The sequence below is a fragment of the Pteropus alecto genome, unplaced genomic scaffold (genome assembly GCF_000325575.1).
Source record: "Pteropus alecto unplaced genomic scaffold, ASM32557v1 scaffold94, whole genome shotgun sequence".
Taxonomy (NCBI): domain Eukaryota; kingdom Metazoa; phylum Chordata; class Mammalia; order Chiroptera; family Pteropodidae; genus Pteropus; species Pteropus alecto.
Window position 1 is genome coordinate 8,608,867 of NW_006437736.1, and position 7,963 is coordinate 8,616,829.

Consider the following 7,963-nt stretch of genomic DNA (forward strand, 5'->3'; position numbering starts at 1 on the left):
TACTATTCCACTGAAACTATTCTATCTCCACTTGCTTCATTTGGCTTTCAGGACTCGCTCTCCTACCTTACTGACTGCATCTTCTCAGTCTTTTAAAATGAATCTTCCATATATTCCGAACTGTCCCAAGACTCAGTTTTTGGTCTCCTCTGTGCATACTTATTTCCTAGATGATCTCTTCCAGTCTCATGGATTTAAATACCACAGATACATTGACTATTCCCAAATTCATATTTCTATCCCTGACTTCTTACCTGGACTCAAACACATACATTCAACTTCCACTTGAGTATTTATTTCTCAGTTTATACTGGGTGTCACTAGGCTGACCATGCATCGAGGAGGGGCATCAATTTTAATAATTTGAGATGAGTCTGTTTCATCTGATTTTCTATTTTTTAAGTGTAAAATTAGACATGATGTTTTAAAAATAATTTTGTCTAGGTTCTATTGTTTTTTACTTCACTTATTTCTTTCCATTATATGATTTTCCAGAGAAAGGTTCAAGGTTGCTTTATTTAAAAAAAAAAAAATTTACTAGTCACAATAAACCAGGATCTATGTTAGCCATTTTCAAGTGTGTAATATAAGTAATTTAGTTTGGTGAAAAAAAATTTGTATCTTCTAGTGATCACTAGAAATGATGTTGATGAACTATATGCTTCATCTGTTCTATAATTTTGCCAGCTTTCAATATCATGCTTATTAACATTCAATTTCTGGAATGTATTTTTTTATGTTTTGAAAATGGAAACATCTGTGCATCTTCAGTCTTCTGGCAACTTTTGTATTCTCTATTTCTCAAAATTACTGACAATGATTCTATCATTGCATCATCTAGTATTATCTTTTATACCCATGGATGTAATTCATCTGTAGCTGAAGACTTGAACCAATTTAAAGGAACTATGTATATTCTTACTATGCTTAAATTATCACATAATCATGTTTATTAAACCCTCTTAAATTTGAAAGTTATTCTTAATGAATATAAGCAACACAATTGTTAATAGTTCTACCTCAAAAAATAGGCTTTTCCTTCTGATTTTTTCCAGATTAAGTAAAAAAAAAAGTCCAAAATGATTTAATTACCACATTTGCTTTAAACTATAGAAAAGAATATATTTTTTAGAAAGATTAATCATCCTTGTTTGCCTGTTACTTCAAAATTTGACAAATTGTATGTTTCAGTGGAAGATATCGAACATGATTTTTTTCTCTTAACTGTTATCCTATTCTGCAGGATTAAAAATGAAAGGATTCATAAAGGTAGACATATAGATCAATTGAACAGAATTAAGAATCCAGAAATGGACTCACACTTATGTGGTCAATTGATTTTCAGTAAAGGTGTTAAAGAAATTTAATAGAAAAAGCATAATCTTTTCAAGATATATTTTTGGGACAACTGTATATTTCTACATAGAAAAGAAATGAATTTTGATATTTCTTCATACCAAACACAAAAATTAATTCAAAATGGATCATAGACCTAAATGTAAGGGCAAAAACACATATCGTATGGAACAAAGCATAGGAAAAAAAATCCTTGTGACCTTGGGATAAGATACAAAAAAGCATAAGCCATAAATGAAAAAACTGATAAATAGTATTCAAAAAATTTAAATATTTTTGCTTGTTGAAACCATTAAGAAAATGAAAAGGCAAGCTACAGCTTAAGAAAAAAATATTTGCAAGACATATATCTGACAAAAGACTTATGTCCAGATCTGATTAAGAACTTTTACAACTCAAAACTAAGATAAATAACTCAATTTTAAGAAACAGGAAAAAAATCTGTACAGGTACTTAACAAAAAGTTGCTCAATTTCATTGGTCATTAGGGAAATGCAAATTAAAACCACAGTGAGATACACACCTATTAGAATACTTTAGAAAGACCAAAATGCTGTCGACACTCTTGGAAAATGGTTTGTCAGTGTCTTAAAAATGGACACACATATCTACTACATGACCCAGCAATGCCACTGCCAGGTGTTTACCTAAGAGAAATGAAAATATGTGTCCACACAAAAATTTGTACATGACTGTTCATAGCAGCATTATTCATAATAACTAAAGAATAGAAACAACTCATATAGTTATCAGCTGCTCGATGGATAAACAAAATGTGGCATATGCATTCAATAGAATACAATCTAGCAAATAACACAGAATAAACTATTGATATACAGAACGATGTGGAAGGATCTCAAAAGCATAAAGGTAAGTAAAAAGCCAGACACGAAAGACATGAAGTTCTGGAAAAAGCAAAACTACAACAATAGAAAGCAGATCAGTGCTTGCCTTGTGGCTGGAGATGAAGGACGACCTGACTGCACAGGGGCATAAGGGAATTTTGAGTATGATTAGAGTATTCTAAAACTCGACTGTGCTGGTAGTTGCACAACCCTATATATTTACTAAAACTTACTTATGCAACTTTATACTTAAAATGGGTGAATTTGATGTTATATAGCTATATGCTTCAGTAATGATTTTAAGGGAGTATACGTTAAACCTCAAGGTGGTTTCTCTTAAAACAGGATTGCTATTCGGCAAAGAAACTTGCTGAGGAGCAAGTTTAAAATGAATAGAATTGTCGGATTATTAATTCAATATAATAGTGAAATTTTCAGTGAAACTCCATTTGTTTGAAGTTGTCTGTAACAAGTGTAAATAAAAATATATTTGGACAGCTGATTTTTGAGATCAAAACATCTATATGTTAAGATGATAGACACATTTTAAGGTAACTGTTGGTCTACTTACTGTGAAAAATATATTATTTGCAAAATGAATAGAATAGTTTACACAGGGAATAAAAATATATAAATGAATAAATCTATATTTAGCTATTTATTATTTTTTATCATCTTTGCCACCTCTATCATCATCTACTATGAGAAGAAGAGTACATTTTTCTTTTTAGTTGTTCTGATTCTGGCCCAAAACTTCTAATCATAAGACTTAAAGGGTGAGTGGTCCAAAAGAATGGCATTTCTGTTAACAAAGAAATGAATACATTGCCAACTGTCAGTAATGCATTTCACAAATGGCTTTCTGAAATAACAGTTTATTGCAGTAACAGGCATTTAAGAGGAAATATAACAAACATTTAAGATTTAAAATGACAATTTACAGGGCTGTATATAAAAAAAAAAAACCTTTTCTCTTTTAGCTAAATATAACATTGATTTGAAGTTGCATCTTACTTTCAAAATGCCATTTATTCTATGATTATTGTATTGAAAGAAATCATTTGCCTCTTAGATCAAAATATAAAGCAAGCTTAAAGAATTAGGAAGGTGATGGGACAATGAAATATGTACATCTGTTTAGTCGTAGAAGATGGCACCTCTGCTAGAGCTTTATCCCAAAGCATTAGTGGACATCCATTGGACAATTTATTTGCAGATATATAAACAAGTATTCTGCATTGCTATCAGTTATCTATGACTTACCGTTCAAAATAGCTCAAAGGCAATAAAAGGCACGGAACCTCCATATAATCAGAATTGTATAACCCAGAAGGATGTGCTCCAAACAATGCATAGTCTCCATTAAAGAATGTTCCCCCCCATCACCACCACTGTCCTAAGAAGAGACTATAACCGAGAGCAAAGTATTCATTTTATTTATTTTAAGAAAGTTCCTGAAGGAAACAGTGAACTTATTTACTGGCTCATAGAATTGTCTTTCTCGGAAAGAATTTCCTGGAGTAAATTTAAAAGTCATGCTGACACAGGCGACCTCAGTTCTCAGTACTACTAGTTAAGCTATCTGTGTGTGGGTGGTGTCTCAATTCTCATATATTTGCTTTCTTGCACATTTTCTATCTACCTAACCAGGAATATTTTTCTATCCCAGGGAGGGGTTCAGGTGAGGAACCTTATTATCCACAATTCCCCACCTCTTCATATTTGAAATGCCTCATCCTTCTCCTAAAGGCCTAGAATTTTGGAAGCTAAAAGCCAGGAAGAAATCTTCAGCTTATTACCAGGTACCTCCTTTGAGCAATGAGATACCTGATTTAACCAAAAATAAATAAATAAATTTAAAACATAAAAATTAATATGGAGTGGGTGGCGGGGATGCTGACAGGACAAAGGGAAAGGGAAAGGAGGATTTTTAAAAAAGTTTTATTTTGCTATATTTTTTTAAATATAAGTGATGTGTATCCAGAGAAGAAAGTTATGCAACAGAAAGTTTTAAATGTTTAATGTGGAAGGTGTTTTTAATGTGCTGATCTATTTCACAGTGTCTTAGAAAAAGTAGTTCACCGAGTCCCTACACACCCTGGCAGTTTTAATGTCAGTATTTTCTTTCTTCATCTTCTCCTCATTACTGGGACTCAGTGGAATTTTCTCTGTGCTGCCTCTGTAATTATAGATACTAGAAAATATTTCCATTTTTATTCTTTTTAGACTCTAGATATTTACAATGTCTTTCTTATCAAGTTGGGGTGCAACAGTCTACTCTGCACATAGGTTTCTTCACCTAAAACATATTCCAATGACAAAACAAACAAATGAAATACTCGTTGCAGGTTGCAGGTTCTGCAAATGGTTTAGTTTGTCTTCGTTCAAACTCTTAGATCAAATTTATTTGAGTCAAGTGATATCTATTTTTCTATTAGTAAATGTGATACCGTTTATTAATTGGACACACTCATAGCTACTAAAAATCGTCATAAAAACTGGGCCAATAGTTTTTAGGAAAAGTAATTCAATGATGGAGAGTATTGAAGAGGTCCTTACCTTTTCTTTTTCCTGCCTAGATTAGTTCCCCGCAAAAGTACTGAAAGTTTCACTTATTTCTATGTATGCATTATGTTAATAATGTATTAATTAATGTAGCATTTCTTGATATATTAATGTATTTCCTAATACTATTACAGTATTTTTCTAATTTTACAGTTTTACTACATGCATGGGAAACACGTACACACACATTTACACACATTTTGAATTTCTGAGTCAAACAACCAAACTTAAAAGTTTGACTCTAATTTAGAAATAAAACCTTGAATAAAATGAATTCCTGGGATGTTTAAAGTACTTAGAAGTCCCCCTGAAAAGAGAATATTTTTATGATCCTAATGAAAAATATGGTCACGTGGATATTGAAGAGAAGTAACTTCTCCTTGATAACCACTAAATCTCAAAAGCAACAAAGGAACTAAATCAAGCATTTTGAATTACTTTATTATAAGATTGTAGTTGTGTATCCCTATAGAATGTACAGTTTTCTCATTTAATCTTTACCTTCAACACCAAATGTTTTTTGGATAACGTTACCTTAGGTAACATTAGAAACAATGTATACCTCGAAAATTACTTAGATTTGACTAGCATTTTATTGAACATCTAGTAAGAATCAAATGCCTTCAGTTCTTTAAATTTGATCCTCAAAATGTCGATCCAACCTGTTGTTATGGACTGAATTGTGTCCTCCCCAAATTCATATGTGGAAATTATTAGCCTTTATTACTAACCCCAAGTACCTCAGAATGTGATTGTATTTGGAGAAAGGGTCTTTAAAGAGGTAGTTAAGTTAAAATGAGCTCATTATAATGGGCCCTAACCCAACATGATGAGTCTTTGCAAGATGAGGAGATTAGGACACATGCACATAGGGAGAAGACAGCCATCTGCAAGCAAAGGACAAGGTGCTGACATGACACCTTGATCTCAGACTTCTAGCCTCCAGAACTGTGAGGAAATAACTTTCTGTTGTTTAAGCCACTCAGTCTGTGGTACTTTGTGATGGTAGCTCTAGCAAACTAAAACACCTGTAAAGGTGTGTATTACACTTCTCTGTGGACACTCATGGCTTCTAGAAGTTTTCTAAGCTAAGAAGAGGTCACACCAGAATTGAAACTTAAGTCTTGTGACCACAATGCTAGTGCTTTTTCTATTGAAAAACCATAATTTATGGTATAATGTAAAGAGTGCCTTGGAAAGCATTTGGATACCAATATAGAAGAAGGCACATAGATTTAGTCAGATAATAGTAGCTACTGAGCCCAGGAAAATCTCACAATTACTCCCCTTCTGTTCTTGGCTGCAAATCCAGTCCAGCTTGGTCCCTCAATTGGCAGGCTTGGCCCTCAGCTGGGTGACAGGAAGAAGCTGGCCCATGAATATGGAAGGTGGGAGGGCTTTGAATTGTGGCAAATAAATAATTAGTTGCACATGTTTCTTTGTTAGAGTAAGATAATTAAAAAGCATATGTGTGCTGAACAATTATAGTTAGAATTAACTATTCATTTTTTCATATTCAGCTTAGCTTTGTTTTCAAATTGTTTCATGTGACTAATTCCCATTCCTATTCATTGGTCCATAAAGTATACATAGACATTAAAAAAGGGAATCAGAGATAATAAATGAAAAAGCATTTCTATAACACTTTATACAATTTTGAAATTGAGAGCATTCAATAACAATAAGTCCATTAAAAACACAAACATGATTGGGAGATGTGAGTGAATAAAACAAGGTAAATCAGAGGTAAAGAAAGAGATGGCAGAAAGACATGGGGATTTAGTTCTGAGAGTATAATTTCCCACTGCCCTTCAAAGAGCAAAGTGTTGTGATTCCCAAACAGCTCTCTGCATGGAACATTCTTTCTCCGTGTCCTGCTTCTCTTTGCCATTTATCTCTCAGGTCTCAGTTTAAATATTTCCTTTGGAGACAAGTCTTCTGCTCGCCTCCAAGACTTAGGTGTCCCTGTTATTCACAGCCATAGCCCTTATGGCATCTTCTTCATAACAGTCCTCACACTTGTTAGTATTTATTCCATGTCTCTTTTCCCAAATAGAATATGAGCTCCATGACAGCTGTGACCATATTCCCCTTGTTCACTGCTGAATCACAAGCATCCAGCAAGCTTCCCGGCACAAAGCAGACATTCAGTAAGTGCTGAGTGAGTGAAAAGATGAGAAATTTATACTTTATTTGTGTCTTCAAAGTCAAAAGAAGTTTGTTTCTTAAGTACTTTTTGAAGGAGATACTAAGCTTCAAGATATTCCCTATGCCTGCTTTCATACAATAATAAGTGAAATAATTACAAAAAGAAATAGAGAATGGGGGACTTTTCTTTAATTTCTGGCATTTTTATCACTTTCAATTGAAGCTCATGTGGACAAGGAGTATGTTTGGTTTTAGTCATTATTCTATTACTTAGAGTAGTACCTGGCATATAGCAAGTTCAATACAGATGCAAGTTCAATAATATGGATGCACATATGTCTCATAAAACATACTGAATAAAATAAAACTGACTGTCAATAAAAATCAAGGCAAAAAATATGTAAAGAGTAATGACCAGGATGTAAAAAGATCACAAATATGTCAAACCTTAAATGTGGCTTAGTTTCCTGAGAGCTAAAGTGGAAAGTGAAAATGTCAATTTCTTAGGCGTTATTAGAAAAATGAATTTTTTAGAGGAAGCAAAACTTTCCTGTAGAGTTTAATTACATTGTAAATGTGGAGTTCAATATAAATTCACTAAATAAAGTAGTGGACAAAATTTCCAAGAACATTCCTACATCCAATATGATAACAGATGTCATATGGTTGCTAAGAAAAGCCGAGGACATTACAATTCAATTCAATGAAACCTTCTCCAAGGGGCAGAACTGGTCAAATGGATAGCCTACTAGTTACCTAAGGTTAGAATACCTAATGCAAAGTTCCTAAATTTCCTCCTGGCAGATGCTATGTGGTCGGGGTTACCTTTCTTTCAAAATAAGATACAGGTTCAATTCTGGCTTTCCTTCTGTCTCGATAGGCCCGTCTCATGAATCACTAAGAAGGGCAGTGGGTTTTTTTTCTGCTTCCTATCCCAAGATACTTGGATCAGAACCTATCTCAGCATACCTTCCAAAGGCATCCCTGGAAACCTATCATTCTCTTTAGTCCTCTGACTCCATTTGTGAGACAGGCTTTTTTTTTTTTTT